The 16,558-nt window shown below is 41.5% G+C and overlaps 1 protein-coding gene across 1 annotated transcript in view; it reads right to left on the reverse strand.

Annotated features, from left to right (window-relative positions):
* The window catches only part of LOC126282075 (uncharacterized), a 112,501-nt gene that overhangs the window by 26,037 nt on the left and 69,906 nt on the right, over positions 1–16,558 (reverse strand). The window lies entirely within an intron of this gene.

The raw sequence follows: 16,558 nt of genomic DNA on the forward strand, positions 1-16,558 counted from the left end.
AACATAGATCGTGACACTGCGCTGCACTGCTTTCTTATTCTTTGCGTCTCAGAGCAAAGAGCGTCCTTACCGCATATGGGCGTTCAACAGCGCCTACATAGCCTGAAGAACCATGTTCTGAATACTGATGCTTCTAGTATACTCGGTCCCGTGATATCTAGTCATGCTAGTTTGAAAAATGTCACATTACCGTCTAGAACTGCTGGTAAAATATGTTATTTACATAACCAGTTTCAGTCGTCTGTTCATCACGGGGTTATTAAAAGTATTCACAGCATCATGTTATGAAACATAAAATTATTATCGTCGGGCGATAAAACTGTGAATTATATACTGTTATCATATCGTAATATAAATTACATCGTTGTACTATAAAAACTGTGCTAGATGGTATACACATTCATGTTAAAACTGTAATGCTTTAACAGATCCACACCCAGTTGGCTATATGTAGTACGTATCTACTCCCAGCGTTAACGCCAATTACAGTTTTAACTTCCGGCCCCATCTTTATACAGATCGATGTTGTAATTTATATTACGATATAATAAGAGTGTATAATTCATGTTTCTATCACCCGACGATAATAATTTTATATTTAGCCTAACGTCATGCGGTGAATACTTTCATGAACCTCATGATGACCAGACGACAGAAATTGCTTGTATAAACAAAGTATTTCACTACCAATTCCAGTTCGTAATGTGACATTTTTCACACTGGCAGGACTAGAAACTCGGGACAGAGTGTCCCCTGATGATGATGATTTTAAATTTCGCCTATCGAGATGCTGCGAATACTTTTATGAACCTGATGATAGACATACGACTGAAACAGGTTGTGTAAATAAAGTTTTTTACAAGTGGCTCAAGGGTACAATACGAAATTTTTCATATATACACTATGAGATCACAAGTATCCGGACCCCCCCCCCCCCCCCCCCAAAAACATACGTTTTTCATGTTAGGTGCATTGTGCTGCCACCTACTGCCAGGTACTCCATATCAGCGACCTCGGTACTCGTTAGACATCGTGAGAGAGCAGAATGGGCGCTCCGCGGAACTCACGGACTTCGAAAGTGGTCAGGTGACTGGGTGTCACTGTCTGTCACGTCTGTACACGGGACTTCCACACTCCTAAACATCCGTATGTCCACTGTTTATGATCTGAAGTGGAAACGTGAAGGGACACGTACAGCGCAAAAGCGTGCAGGCCGACCTCGTCTGTTGACTAACAGAGATTGCTGACAATTGAAGAGAGTCGTAATGTGTAATAGGCAGACATCTATCCAGAATCACACAGGAATTCCAAACTGTTTCAGGATCCACTGCGAGTCTGGTGGGAGGTGAGGAAACTTGGATTTCATGGTCGAGCGGCTGCTCATAAGGCAAAAGACGCTTCGTTCGGTGTAAGGAGCTTAAACATTGAACGATTGAACAGTGGGAAAACGTGTGGAGTGAAGAATCTCCATACACAATGTGGCGATCCGATGGCAGGGTGTGGGTATGGCGAACTGCCGGTCAACGTCATCTGCCAGCATGTGTAGTGCCAACAGTAAAACTCGGAGGCGGTGGTGTTATGGTGTGGTCGTATTTTTCATGGAAGAGGCATGCATCGCTTGTTGTTTTGCGTGGCACTATCACAGCACAGGCCTACATTGATGTTTTAAGCACCTTCTTGCTTCTTACTGTTGAAGAGCAATTCGGCGATGGCGATTGCATCTTTCAACACGATAAGCATAATGCACGGCCTGTGGCGGAGTGGTTACACGACAATAACTTCCCTGTAATAGACTGGCCATTACAGAGTCCTGACCTAAATCCTACAGAACACCGACATCGCTACCTCAGTGCAGCACTCAGTGAAGAATGGGCTGCCATTCCCAAGAAACCTTCCAGCACCTGATTGAACGTATGTCTGCGAGAGTGGAAGCTATCATCAAGGCTAAGGGTGGGCCAACACCACATTCAATTCCAGCATTACCGATACATTTTCAGACAGGTGTCCGGATACTTTTGATCATATAGTGTATGTAAGAGCTGTAGAGCAGGACCTCCTGAAAATACATCTTGCTAGTTCATTAATTCCTTTGACAAATTATTCCTTCATCAGGTTACCTTCCATTCAAAAGGCTGTTGCACGCAGTTACTGTTATATTAACTTGTAAATAGATTTCAGGTATCAGTCGTCCTTCTTAAATTTTATTGGCAGATCTAGATTTCAGCTAGAAACCAACCATTCTCAATGAACTGAGTATTCAATGAACTGTGGATGAAGCCCGACAAACATGCATTACATGCATTGATCAAAAATGATAGTGCATTGAAAATGGCTAGTTTCTAGCTGAAATCTAGATCTTCCAATGAAAAAATTTCAAAAGTACGATTGATAGCTGAAATTTATTACTTACAAATTTTTCCTTGTGTTAGTTTACTGTTTGACGATGAACGAACTAATTAACATAGGTCACAGGCTACAATGCTGTCTCACTCCCTTCTCACGTTCTGGCATCCTATCACGTTGTTCCTTCCTCATAGCTGTAAAATCTGGTTTCTGTACTAGTAACGACATTTTGCGCTTGGGAACTCCAGAATGTAATACCGTGTATTGCAGTCACTATTGCCAAGAGCTTTTTCTAAACTCGCCGATGCTATGAACGTGGGGCAACGGTTTTTCAATCTGTGTTAGGCCCTAGACTTAGTATTACAGCATCTGTTCGTGCGTTTCTCCTTAACCGAACCCCAGGTCAGCTGTCAGTCGTTCCATTCTTCAATAGACATATCGTGTTGGTATTGTAGTGGCTGCGGTGAGACGTCTACCGTTGTGGGGTGACGGAGCGTGGGGTGTGGCATTGCACTCCCATCAGCGCCCAGTGCACTAATGATACAACATTAGCAGAACAAGAATTTATCCGTTAAAGTTTACAGCGTTGTATTATGCTCTGTGTCGGCTCCCAGGCCGGCGGCAGTGCAGCACGTGGCCTCTCTGAACTCGTAGATGCTGAGATTCTAGGAGACATTTCCCTCAGCGTCTGGTTCACGCAGTCATTGTGTCGGCTGGGTGGGAGGCCTCGAGGGCGAATGGCGGAGCCGTACGACAGGCGTTGACGACCAGCACGGAGATTGCGAATTACCAGAGCACTCTCGTTGACACCGAAGGCGGTGTGCTCGGATAATCTCTTAGCTGCTCTGCTTAGTGTGGAGAGGGTCTTCAGCGTAGCCCTTGCATCAAGGGAGGCCAGAAATATCGATGACTGCTTGCAGGTAACAGTTGGGTGCAGCTGCGATAAGCGCGACTCCCAAATATTGTGAAAAATGGCCACTGCGGTTCAGCAAGCCATTGGTAGCCGTCTCCAAATCTTCTCATGAGTGGTTGTGAGGACGACAGCTCACAGCGACCTAGCGACCGAGTATGTCTCGGAGGCAGAAGTAGCCTTGACGAATTGTAGCAGTGCATCCCAGGTTCAACCTTGTACCTGGTGTCCAGCAACGCAAAGATTCAAAGGTTCAGAAGCAGGAGTATTTATTACTGCTGGGTAGTGAGGTAGTGACGTTATGTCGGCCCGCCGATGGCCGAATGTGGCATGCTTTTATGATCTGATCAGGGGTCTTCATCACCACTCTGTTTCGTAAGAATGGCTTTCGCGATTTCAGTTTGTTGCTTTTCGCCATATTAGTAAGCCGATGGACGTTCATGTGAAACTTTTAATCTCTCTTCTCATCGCTGAGGTCGCGTTGCTGAGTTTACGATTCCAGTTTCTCGTGGGAGGTGTGGCAGTCTCTTCCAGGTTTGTTCTCCTTTCTGCAATGTCGGCTTGCTGGCTGTGTTCGTAGCATATTTATGCTGGGTAAAATGCCTTCCTATTGAGAAATTCAAAATGAATATTTCTTATTTTGACTCTGAAACAAACTTACAAAATGCATGTTGCAGAGGTGAGTATGTACTGTACACTTTTCTTTTATTTACTCGTTTGATAAGCTTGTTCAAAAACTTTGTTAATATTTTCTTAATCCTATATTCTCTTTTGAGTCGTTACTTTTCGTCACAAGTTTACAATCTTAGTCTGTATTATTCCTTTTTAACGTTTTTTGCTACCCGCGCCCGGGTTCCCGGGTTCGATTCCCGGCGGGGTCAGGGATTATCTCTGCCTCGTGATGACTGGATGTTGTGTGATGTTCTTAGGTTAGTTAGCTTTAAGTAGTTCTAAGTTCTAGGGGACTGATGACCATTTTTAATCTTTTTGCTACTATTTACTCACTTGTCAAGTGCCTGATGGTTTTCCGATTCAGGTGGATGAGTGGTTTTATACCTCAAGCAAAAGTAGAATGCACGAACTGTTAGTAGAACCATGGGTCAGTTAGTGGAAATCTTTTGGTCGCTTTGTTATACAGTTGTTTATTTCTTTAGTTCTGAATATACTGGAACACTTGTTGTGCCGTAAGTTGGCCGTTTTGTGCCGCTATCACTTCGTCTAGTGAATTATTCTTTTCTTCTGTAGACAATCTGTGTTAGTATTTCGCATTCATGACACTAAATTTATGGTTCAATAACACTTCAAACTGCCAGGGCTAACCTTCCTTGGTATTCGGATTATCACAGTCTCCTAAACGTTTGAGGACGTTCCGTCTGTGCAACATATCTGCCATACTACGTGCAATAGTTTTATTGTGGTCGGTTTTCAAGAATATTAATAATCATGAAGGAGTGGTACATGTTCCAAGGGCCTCGTATCGATTTAGAATTAGCGCTCTGTCAAATTCTTCTGTCACTACCGCATCCTCCATCTCGTCTTCTTTTACTTCCTCTAATTTTTTTCATATGCTTGTCTTCACGTTTCTGTCCTGTATGTAATCCTCCTGTATATTCCTTCCATCCGTCATCTCTCACTCTCAGCTCACGATATTCATAGAAATCATCCTCTCTTTTCTAACTGTTTCTTTAATTTACCTATACAACGTATCTATTTTTTGCATATCCAAGGGTATTTCCACAACTATATGCTACTCCTCCAGACAATCCAGTTTCTCATTGTCCACTATCTATCTATCACTGCTGCCTCCAGTATTTCATTTCAGAAAGCTAACGGTTCGTTTCTATTACAGTTCTTTCGACTATTTCATGTAGTAGTCACCTGCAGCTCTGTTAGGAACTCTACACAACTTCTAATTGTATTACTTTAGTCAGGTTCCATATCCTCAATTACCTACCTGTCTGAAATTTCACAATTTGTAACCAATAAATTGTGGTTAGAGCCTACAGCTACTCCTCGGGAATTTCAGACCTTTTTCGAAATATTTACCTTACTATTATGTAATCAACATTTGAGACGCCAGACGTCTCCAGATATCTTCCATGTAAATAACCTTCATTCATGGTTATTAAATCTAATTGCAGCGCTTATTTAATCTAGCTGTGTGAATCCTTGGGTAACAGAAGAAATACTGAATTTAATTGATGAAAGGAGAAAATATAAAAATGTAGTAAATGAAGCAGGCAAAAAGGAATACAAACGTCTCAAAAACGAGATCGACAGGAAGTGCAAAATGGCTAAGCAGGGATGGCTAGAGGACAAATGTAAGGATGTAGAGGCTTATCACACTAGGGGTAAGATAGATACTGCATACTGGAAAATTAAAGAGACCTTTGGAGATAAGAGAGCCACTTGTATGAATATCAAGAGCTCAGATGGAAACCCAGTTCTAAGCAAAGAAAGGAAAGCAGAAAGGTGGAAGGAGTATATAGAGGGTCTATACATGGGCGATGTACTTGAGGACAATATAATGGAAATGGAAGAGGATGTAGATGAAGATGAAATGGGAAATATGATACTGCGTGAAGAGTGTGACAGAGCACTGAAAGACCTGAGTCGAAACAAGGCCCCCGGAGTAGACAACATTCCATTAGAACTACTGACTGCCTTGGGAGAGCCAGTCCAGACAAAACTCTACCATATGGTGAGCAAGATGTATGAGACAGGCGAAATACCCTCAGACTTCAAGAAGAAAGGTGCTGACAAATGTGAGAATTATCGAACAATCAGTTTAATAAGTCACGGATGCAAAATACTAACGCGTATTCTGTACAGACGAATGGAAAAACTGGTAGAAGCTGACCTCGGGGAAGATCAGTTTGGATTCCGTAGAAATATTGGAACACGTGAGGCAATACTGACCCTACGACTTATCTTAGGAGCTAGATTAAGGAAACGCAAAGCTACGTTTCTAGCATTTGTAGACTTAGAGAAAGCTTTTGACAATGTTGACTGGAATACTCTCTTTCAAATTCTGAAGGTGGCAGGGGTAAAATACAGGAAGCGAAAGGCTATTTACAATTTGTACAGAAACCAGATTGCAGTTATGAGAGCCGAGGGGCACGAAAGGAAAGCAGTGGTTGGAAAGGGAGTGAGAGAGGTTTGTAGCCTCTCCCCGATGTTGTTCAATCTGTATATTGAGCAAGCAGTGAAGGAAACAAAAGAAAAATTCAGAGTAGGTATTAAAATACATGGAGGAGAAATGAAAAATTTTAAGGTTGATCGGCGACATTGTAATTCTGTCACAGACAGCAAAGGACTTGGAAGAGCAGTTGAACGGAATGGACAGTGTCTTGAAAGGAGGGTTTAAGATGAACATCAACAAAAGCAAAACGAGGATAATGGAATGTAGTCGAGTTAAGTCGGGTGATGCTGAGGGAATTAGATTAGGAAATGAGAGACTTAAAGTAGTAAAGGAGGTTTGCTATTTGGGAAGCAAAAAAACTGATGATGGTCGAAGTAGAGAGGATATAGAATGTAGACTGGCAATGGCAAGGAAAGCGTTTCTGAAGAAGAGAAATTTGTTAACATCGAGTATAGATTTAAGTGTCAGGAGGTCATTTCTGAAAATATTTGTATGGAGTGTAGCCATGTGAAACATGGACGATAAACAGTTTGGACAAGAAGAGAATAGAAGCTTTCGAAATGTGGTGCTACAGAAGAATGCTGAAGATTAGATGGGTAGATCATATAACTAATGGGGAGGTATTGAATAGGATTGGGGAGAAGGAAAGTTTGTGGCACAACTTAACTGGAAGAAGGGATCGGTTGGTAGGACATGTTCTGAGGCATCAAGGGATCACCAATTTAGTATTGGAGGGCAGCGTGGAGGGTAAAAATCGTAGAGGGAGACCAAGAGATGAATACACTAAACAGATTCAGAAGGATGTAGGTTGCAGTAGGTACTGGGAGATGAAGAAGCTTGCACAGGATAGATTAGCATGGAGAGCTGCATCAAACCAGTCTCAGGACTGAAGACCACAACAACAACAGCTGTGTGAATAACACCACATGGCGGCTTCCATTTCTTTCCGGTGTCCCGACTCGTGCACTTCTAAAAGTTTTCCTTCTCCTCTTTTCCCTAATGTTGAATTCCAGGCTATCATCACAAGTAATTTTGGTCCCATTTAACGAAATAAAAAATTCCTCTTAAATCATCGAACAGCTCTTTCATTCTATTACTCTTCTGCTGAGCTAATAGGCAAATATACATATACTAGAATGAAAAATGCTCCAATGGAAGCACAAAAAGGCGATTATATCCTCAACAGAGTTCGGGACCCAAAAGAAGGGACTAGTTTTTCAACTTACCTGGCAGCTTCAGTGCCCTTTGAATCAGAGCACCTTCACATATTCGCGCTTTCTTATGTGTTAACGTACTTCTCCAGCTCCTGGGTGTTGGCACACTTGCGTCTTGCAAATTTCTAGGCTAAAGTCCCTGATCCTGTGCGCAAAATCCATAAGATTCGCCAGCAGTAGTAAATACGACGTGATGGAATGTGTCGTGATATTTGATATCACATCATGTACGATGTTACTTTATTTGACATGATTACATTACATGATACGGGTACTACTACCAAGAAGCAAAGAAACGCAGATATGTCGAGATGTCTTTGAGGCTGGCAGATAAGTCACAACGCTAGTCCTTTCTTTGGAACCCCTAACCCTGCCCAGGATATATTCGCCTTTTTTGTGATATAATAGGATCATTTTACACTTTGGTTCTCAACTTTTACTCTATCATCATTTTGACATTAAACTGCCATAGCTTGTCAGCCGATGCAGAATTTTGTTGACTCGGGGACAACTGATCCGTATCCGGTAAAGTTATTTTCGTTGTCTTTCGACTCACGTTGCTAATATCGTAGCAACGGATAAAGCTTTAACAAAACAACAGGACAACCATTTGTTACACGTATTTGTTTACCGTCTTTGAAAATTTGAACCGGTTCGCATAAGTCTGAAACGCAGAATGACGGGTATAAAAAAAAAAATCACAAAATGTTTTCTCGCACGTAAAACGCGAGTGAACCTGGACGTTTAAAAGCGAGTATTCAATTTTGTCGTAAGAATGCATTTTATTTACTATTGATTCACTTCAAGCCGTTTCCGCACTTTCAGTTCGAAGAAGAACAAATGTTACGTGCTACATTTAGCTCGAATTTAGTAGTCATATTTCGACAATGGATAGAGACTATTGAGTAAATAATTTCGCTTAGACTTCATTCATTTCTCTACCACCGCCAAACGTTTGAGCCAGTTCGTATAACTTTAAAGTACAGAAGTGGCGCGCTTCAAAAACCTGCCAGAAAATATGTTTCTGCACGTAAAATCGAACGGTGAACACACAGATGGAGCCATTAGCTAAGCATTAATTTCAACCCAATTAAAATCTTTTGCAAAAGGAATTAATTGATTCGCACAATTTGCCTGGAAGCCAGTATCAGTTCGTCGTTCAAACTTTGCTTAATGAACTGTAACATAGCAACAGAGGAGTTAGTGTGGTATCAACGTTCGAGACCACACGATACTAGTATGGACCGTGGCCGATAACTTATCGGCCACGGTCCATACTAGTATCGTTGGACCCGGAGTTGCGACCAGCGCCGCTAGCACCACTCCGCAGCTTGTGACAAGTATCTAGAGAACTCTCGTCCACTCTTGCTCGGAACGTCAACTAGGAATGTAGCATACATAGCCTTCAGCTGATAGGAAGCAACCTCTAACAAGGCGCTTAGTCAAGTCTGGCATAAGTAATATCTCCCTAGATATCTGTTAATAATTATATGTGTGCAGCATATGAAGAAGCCTGTAACACAAGTAAAGGGCAGTATATATTATTTTTTTACCAACGACTACTAATTATTTAAGTCGTTGCAGATACAGACTCTGCAGTCAGCTCCCTACTGACTTCACTGCCAAACCTGCAATATATGTTTCTATTTAGCATTGGTCAACTGTGATCATAGCAACCGACGACGAGAATCGCAACAGAATGACTATACAGATGGCCGCTGGTCCGGGCTAGAAAAAAATAAAAATTAAATATGTAACTAGCTGAAATAGGAACCGACCCCCCCCCTCCCCCAACCGCGAATCTGTACTTGGCCTTTAAACATTTTGATACAGCGCTTCCACGCTGTAACGGGTACTATGGTGGGTCAAAGCTTTGTGTGTATCTTCGCTATGATGCCCCGTCCACTGTAAAGTTCATAGACGTTTTCTTTTCAGCTCACGGGCCCTGACGGACCCATCGTTAACGACCGACAGCTGTGACATATCCTTCCAATGGCGTAATCGGATGCCCAGTGGGGAGGTCATAGAAGTTTATCCCAATTTTTATTTACTTATCATTATAATTGGGCATACTAATGTTTTAGTACATTTACTTTTTTGTTGAAAAGTCTGTACCCACCTCACCTGAAATTTTTTTCTTCCAGCTACAAGACTTCATTAACGCTCACCATCTCTAACTTCAACCTATACATTTTTCTGTTCAAGTTAACCAACACGATTAAGGCGCTTGAAATTACACGTTCCGAACCACAGAAAGCCAGATTTTTCTTCGATGACAACGCTAATGGAAGCAAGTGTCTTCTGCCACTGAAACTATCCATGATCCTAACATGAAACATAAGAAAACAATACACATTTTTACAGAGTGACACATTCATACGAAATATACGAAATATTCCCTTTTTATTATCACTACTAAACTTACAGCTACTTACTGTCCATGTACCGTGTGCTAGAACAGCACTCCCTTCCTTTAGGAGGTGCTGGCTGGAGAGTTCGACGCTACGGCGTACAGAACACCGTATCATAACAAAGTTCATACCTTATCGAAGAGTTGCACACTCAGTTGTGACACCTGACTACTGCTGTTTGTAATGCAATACTATTAATTTAATATTGTAACAAATAAGCCCTCGGTCACAAATATTAAGTCAAAATTGATCTGGTTTCGACGCTACTATGAGCGTCGTCTTCAGAATTAGACTAACTGTACTACAACATTAGGCATATAGTACATTAATAAAATTAAAGTTTGTAATGACTCGAAAAGATGCAGTACTTACGAGTCACATACACCTTTGCCTTTAACCCAAATGAATACAGATTCGTTTACAGATATTTTCGTCCTGTTACGAGTATACAATGACAAGGCAGAAGGAGAAACATATGCAGATTTACCAAAATCCTTATTAGCCAATTCCGAAATATGGTAAGTGCGAAAGGCAATAATGTCTCTGTCAACAAAACTTTCAAGTCCAGCAACACTTGGTACTCCAGTACCTCCTCGAACAATGGCAACAGTAAACCATCCGTTACCATGACCAAACGTATCGTTTATATCTAAACTAAAATTATGTCTACAACCGACGAAAACAGCAGGACCATCCAGCAAAGCTTGTGCAGCGACAGACTTAACTGGAATACGATTCTTCTTGTCTCCAGCTGTTGTAGCAAATTCGATGTTCTCGATGGTCTTGTAGACTGTTTGTTTAGATCTAAGCCGGAAAGACGTCATGAACACTCAGGTCTTGTTGCGACCCTTGTTGACAGTTCGAGCAGCCCTTAGCGGCTCGCCATCTCACAAGCGTTCATGACGTCTTGCACCGACCCTCTTCAGTCCGACATCTGTTTAACTGCACCCACACCTCTCTTGGTTGGTGGAAGACTGGAACTGTTGGGTTGTCTACAAGTTCGTGGTTTCGGGTTCTTGTAGCTTGCCACTCACGTTTCCACTCTGCGTCCTGTTCGAATCCTGTGGATAGCATTTGGACTCCCATTTCATATGCTGGTCTTCTATATTTGAGGCGTTTCCTGGGCAGTGATAGCAAATCGTCATGAAAAGGGATCGAGTTGTTTTCAGAAACTTGATGAGAGAGGTTGTAAAGAGCAGCCTTTCGTCGGAGGTCTGGTGGACAGATGTTTGAAAGCACTGGTAGCCAGCAAGTAGGTGCAGACCGGGCTGTACCACTAATTACTCTCATAACTGAGTTCAGCTGGGCGTCTACTTTCACTACGTGGGCGCTTCGGAGCCAAACTGGTGCACAGTATTCTGCTGCAGAGTATACCAGTGCAAGGGATGCTCCTCGGAGGACTGATGTGCTTGCTCCCCATGCACTGCTTGCCAGCTCTCTCACAAGTTTCACTCGTGTTTGTATCTTCTTAGCCAAGTTGGAAAGGTGTTATTTGTACGTTGAAGTTCTGTCCAGAGTGAATCCCAGGTATTTTGGGCTTTCGTTGTATCTGACTGTGCCAAGAGGGCAGAGCTGTGGACTGATCTTTGCTGATGAAAGGCGATTAGAGAGGTGGAACAGGCTTACATCGGTTTTAGAAACATTTGGTCTCAGTCGCCATGTCTGTTCAAAATGGTACTAATCGCTTTGATGTTCACTCAGTTAATCTCGGCCAATATTGTTCCGGAGGTCAGCAACTGAATTTTAGTAACTGTGGCATGTTGAACATAGTACAACGTCTCTTTCAACATTAATGTACTGTATAGAGGAGTTGCAACGACGGCTCCTGCTAAGCCGCTAACCACTAATTAAAAGCGGACTGCAATTACCGTAGGAAGCCTAATTAGTTGCACGCTTCTCGTGATATTTCAGATAAGAAAGCATTGTCGCGTTACACCTGGTGACCGTTATTTTCGAAAGCATATCTTTCAATCCGTGCTGTTACGAAATTACGTTTTGCCCACTTCAGAAGTTTTTATTTAAATTAATAGTATTACGTTACAAATAGCAGTAGTGAGGTTTCAGAACTGAGTGGGTTACTCTTCGATAAAGTATGAACTTTGTGATGATACGGTGTTTTGTACGCAGTAGCGTAAATAACTCTCCAGCCAGCACCTCCTAAAGAAAGGGAGAGCTGCTCCAGCACACGGTACATGGACAGTAAGTAGCTGTAAGTTTAGTGGTGATAATAAAAAGGAAAGATTTCCTATATTTTGTATGAATGTATGACTGTCAAAATGTGTGTTATTTTCTTATGGTTCATGTTACGTGCATGGATAGTGGCAGTGCCAGAAGACACAACCTTTCTGTCGTCGCTTGCTTACATTAGCGTTGAATCGACTATCGTTTACCAGAGAAGACATCCTGAAGCAACTTGCCCGCAGATAAAAGAAAGAGGCTTGTACTTTGAATCGTAATAATAAACTATGTTTCCGCTCATGGTCAGATTGGCCCACATTTAGTTGCTAGCTATCGATTCATTTCATTCATGTTTGAGATGTGGCGATATTATAAGTGTGTGTAAAAGCTGTGTAATAAAGATTCAAAAAGTGAGAGAAGTATTTTGAAGATTTAATTCCAAACTGAAGAACATTTTTATTTATCATTGACTTTACTTGAAAGTTTTTTAAGGTCAAGTGAAGTTGTTTAAGCTGAAGTTCCATTTAAAATACATCTCGCAAGTACTCATACCGAACACAAGTGTTATTGATTTACTGAATTTATGTTACTGTGTTTCAGGTGGGGAGAAATGTTATGTAGGGTTCTTTTCAGAGGCTAAACTGACTTTATTTCAGTTCTGGATTGAAGAACCGTGAATTCAACTGTGAAAATGCAATGAAGCAATAGCTCCGAAATAACAATACAGAGATGATCTCTGCGAGTGAAGCGCAACTTAAACGAGCAACATTACTAATGCAGCTGGACGCTACAGACTACGACGGATGTGATGTTAGTGCTGAGTACCGCCGTGCACACGAAAGAACTGTGATAAAATAATATCTTCAAGCTGAAAGCATTTGTTATTTCCAATAGCACAGGTTTAGTTGGGTTTATATGAGTTGGTTCTAGACAATTTCAAACTGAATATTGACGGACCAGTGATGGTAAACCACATCCAGCTCGCACGGAGTGAACAGCTGTGAGTTCCTGAAACAACGAATAAACAAGGCGATGATAAGACAATCCAAATTTTGAACATTACGAGTACCATTAATGATCTGAAGCTTAAGCCCCCGACGATCGACCGCCATAGTACAAGCTGTGCCTTATTTAATTTTGTCTTCGGAAGTTTACAGCAGTCCGCATCTGCTGTACGATTTAAGCATTAAGCAGTAATAGCTCGAAACCGACAGTGTAGCAAATCTTGCTACTGTGTATGAAGACCTATAGGCCACTGTAACTTGTAAGTTAGACAAAAACTTAGCTCAATTTATAAATTTAAGAAGATTGTTGGCTTTAAGATTGAACAAGAAACGTTTATGTTAAAACAGAACAAATAGATACTAGGGTTTTGGAACACAAAAATAAGAAACCAAACCTGTTATAAAAATACAGTGTTGTTGTTATTGTTGTGGTCTTCAGTCCAGAGACTGGTTTGATGCAGCTCCCCATGCTACTCTATCCTGTGCAAGCTTCTTCATCTCCCAGTACCTACCGCAACCTACATCCTTCTGAATCAATCTAGTGTATTCATCTCTTCGGCTCCCTCTACGATTTTTACCCTCCACGCTGCCCTCCAGTAGCAATTGGTGATACCTTGATGCCTCAGAATATGCCCTACCTACCGATCCCTTCTTCTAGTTAAGTTGTGCCACAAATTCCTCTTCTCTCCAATTCTATTCAATACCTCCTCATTAGTTACGTGATCTATCCACCTTATCTTCAGTATTCTTCTGTAGCACCACATTTCGAAAGCTTGTATTCTCTTTTTGTCTAAACTATTTATCATCCACGTTTCACTTCCATACATGGCTACACTCCATACAAATACTTTAAGAAACAACTTCCTGACACTTAAATCTATACTCGGTGTTAACAAATTTCTCTTCTTCAGAAACGCTTTCCTTGCCATTGCCAGTCCACATTTTATATCCTCTCTACTTCGACCATCATCAGTTATTTTTCTCCCTAAATAGCAAAACTCATTTACTACTTTAAGTGTCATTTCCTAATCTAATTCCCTCAGCATCACCTGACTTCATTCGACTACATTCCATTATCCTCGTTTTGTTTTTGCTGATGTTCATCTTATATCCTCCTTCGGAGACACTGTCCATTCCGTTCAACTGCTCTTCCAAGTCCTTTGTCGTCTCTGACAGAATTACAATGTCGTCGGTCAACCTCAAAGTTTTTATTTACTCCGAATGTTTCTTTTGTTTCCTTTACTGCTTGCTCAATATACAGATTGAATAACATCGGGGATAGGCAACAACCCAGTCTCACTCCCTTCCCGATCACCATTTCCCTTTAATGCCCCTCGACTCTTATAACTGCCTTATGGTTTCTGTACAAATTGTAAATAGCCTTTCGCTCTCTGTATTTTGCCCATGCCACCTTCAGAATTTGAAAGAGAGTATTCCAGTCAACATTGTGAAAAGCTTTCTCTACGTCTCCAAATGCTAGAAACGTAAGTTTGCCTTTCCTTAATCTATTTTCTAAGACAAGTTGTAGGGTCAGTATTGCCTCACGTGTTCCAATTTTTCTACGGTATCCAAACTGATCTTCCCCGAGGTCGGCTTCTACCAGTTTTTCCATTCGTCTGTAAAGAATTCGTATTAGTATATTGGAGCCGTGGCTTATTAAACTGATAGTTTGGTAATTTTCACATGTGTCAACGCCCGCTTTCTTTTGGTTTGAAATTATTTATTCTTCTTGAAGTCTGAGGGTATTTCGCCTGTCTCATACATTTTGCTCACCAAATTGTAGAGTTTTGTCAGGACTGGCTCTCCCAAGGCTGAGTAATTCTAATGGAATGTCGTCTATTACTGGGGCCTTGTTTCGACTTAGGTCTTTCAGTGCTCTGTCAAGCTCTTCAAGTAGTATCGTATCTTCTATTTCATCTTCATCTACATTCTCTTCCATTTCCATAATGTTGTCCTCAAGAACATCGCCCCTCTATAGACCCTCTATATACTCCCTCCACCTTTCTGCTTACCCTTCTTTGCTTAGAACTGGGTTTCCATTTGAGCTTTTGATATTCATGCAAGTGGTTCTCTTTTCTCCAAAGGTGTCTTTAATTTTCCTGTAGGCAGTATCTATCTTACCCCTAGTGATATGCTCTTCTACATCCTTACATTTGTCCTCTAGCCATCGCTTCTTAGCCATTTTGCACTTCCTGTCGATCTCATTTTTGAGACGTTTGTATCCCTTCTTGCCTGCTTCATTTACTGAATTTTTGTATTTTCCCCTTTCATCAGCCAAATTCAACATCTCTTCTGTTACCCAACCATTTCTATTAGCTCTTCTCTTTTTACCTACGTGATCCTCTGCTGCCTTCGCTATTTCATCTCTCAAAGCTACCCATTCTTCTCCTACTGTATTTCTTTCCCCCATTCTTGTCAATCGTTCCCTTATGCTCTCCCTGTAACACTGTACAACCTCTGGTTCTTTCAGTTTATCCAGGTCCCATCTCCTCAAATTCCAACCTTTTTGCAGTTTCTTCAGTTTTAATCTACAGTTTATAAACATTCCTTACTCCCATTCCATATTCACCTACTACGTTTCATTTTCTTCCTCTTCCTACTGTCGAGTTCCAGTCACCCATGACTATTAAATTTTCGTCACCCTTTACTATCTGAATAATTTCTTTTATCTCATAATACATTTCATCAATCTCTTCATCTGCGGAGCTACTTGGCATATAAACTTGCAGTACTTTGGTAGGCGTGGGCTTCATATCTATCTTGGCCACAATAATGCGTTCACTATGCTGTTTGTAGTAGCTTACCCGCATTTCTATTTTCCTATTCATTATTAAACCTACTCCTGCATTACCCCTACTTGATTCTGTATTTATAATCCTGTATTCACCTGACCAGAAGTCTTGTTCCTCCTGCCACCGAACTTCACTAGTTCTCACTATATCTAACTTTAACCTGCCCATTTCCCTTTTTAAATTTTCTAACCTACCTGCCTGTCTAAGGGATCTGACATTCCACGCTCCGATCTGTAGAACGCCAGTTTTTTTCTCCTGATTACGTCCTCCTGATAACGTCCTCTTGAGTAGTCCCCACCCGGAGATGTGAATGGAGGACTATTTTACCTCCGGAATATTTTACCCAAGAGGACGCCATCATCATTTAACCATACACTAAAGCTGTATGCCCTCGGGAATAATTGCGGTTGTAGTTTCCCCTTGCTTTCAGCCGTTCGCAGTACCAGCACAGCAAGCCCGCTTGGTCAGTGTTACAAAGCCAGATCAATGTTGCAGACTGTTGCCCTTGCAACTACTGTAAAGGCTGCTGCCTCTCTTCAGGAACCACATGTTTGTCTGGCCTCT

Source organism: Schistocerca gregaria, chromosome 7, assembly GCF_023897955.1.
Source record: "Schistocerca gregaria isolate iqSchGreg1 chromosome 7, iqSchGreg1.2, whole genome shotgun sequence".
In the NCBI taxonomy this organism is placed as follows: Eukaryota; Metazoa; Arthropoda; class Insecta; order Orthoptera; family Acrididae; genus Schistocerca; species Schistocerca gregaria.